Here is an 847-nt window from a genome sequence, read left to right as displayed (position 1 = left end):
TATATATATATATATATATATATATGTGTGTGTGTGTGTGTAAATACATGCATATATATACATAGGCATTATTTACATTGGACGGATATATGTCTTCACCCTTTATTTGACTAATGGGGTTCTCCCAAGGTATTTTTTTACTGATGTTCTTATTATGTATTCAAGTCACTGCATGTGACTACAGCAGAGTAAATAAAGACCCAACTCTAAAAACAGAGAGTAAGCTGTCACAGATCTTAATCAAGAACAAGAATCACTTCATCTCAATGACGTACAGACAACTGACCCAACACTACAGTAAGCTACCACATATGCACGGTCTCCCTAACAAGGATGGTATTCCATTAAGACCTATAGTGAGCTGTAGAGGTTCAGCATGTAATCCACTGAGCCGCTCTCTTGGGGATATAATCAGTCCATTAGCAGGTAAGTCAGCATCGTACGTGAAGAATTCCACTCACTTCACAGAATTGATCAAGGATACTCTCATTGGATCCAACCAGATGTGGAGTCTAGATGTGATAAGTCTGTTCACCGAAGTCCAAACAGATGAAGCACTATCAGTGATTCAAAGTGACGGACACCTCTCTAAAAGAACGTACTAGTATACCAATTGGAAATTTGATGGAAATGTTGACCTTCTGTGTAGAAACTACCTACTTCAGAAGAGACACTGATATATACCGACTTCGCGGTTCGACAAAAGAAACCAATAGAATAAGTATCAAGCTTTAAAAAAATAAGTACTGATGTCGATCCATTCCAGTAAAATTATTCAAGGTGGTGCCCCAGCATGGCCGCAGTCTAATGATAGGAATAAACAAAAGCTAAGATGTGTAAACATATA

The sequence above is a fragment of the Octopus bimaculoides genome, chromosome 22 (genome assembly GCF_001194135.2).
Source record: "Octopus bimaculoides isolate UCB-OBI-ISO-001 chromosome 22, ASM119413v2, whole genome shotgun sequence".
Lineage (NCBI taxonomy): Eukaryota > Metazoa > Mollusca > Cephalopoda > Octopoda > Octopodidae > Octopus > Octopus bimaculoides.
This window is presented reverse-complemented; position numbering follows the sequence as displayed.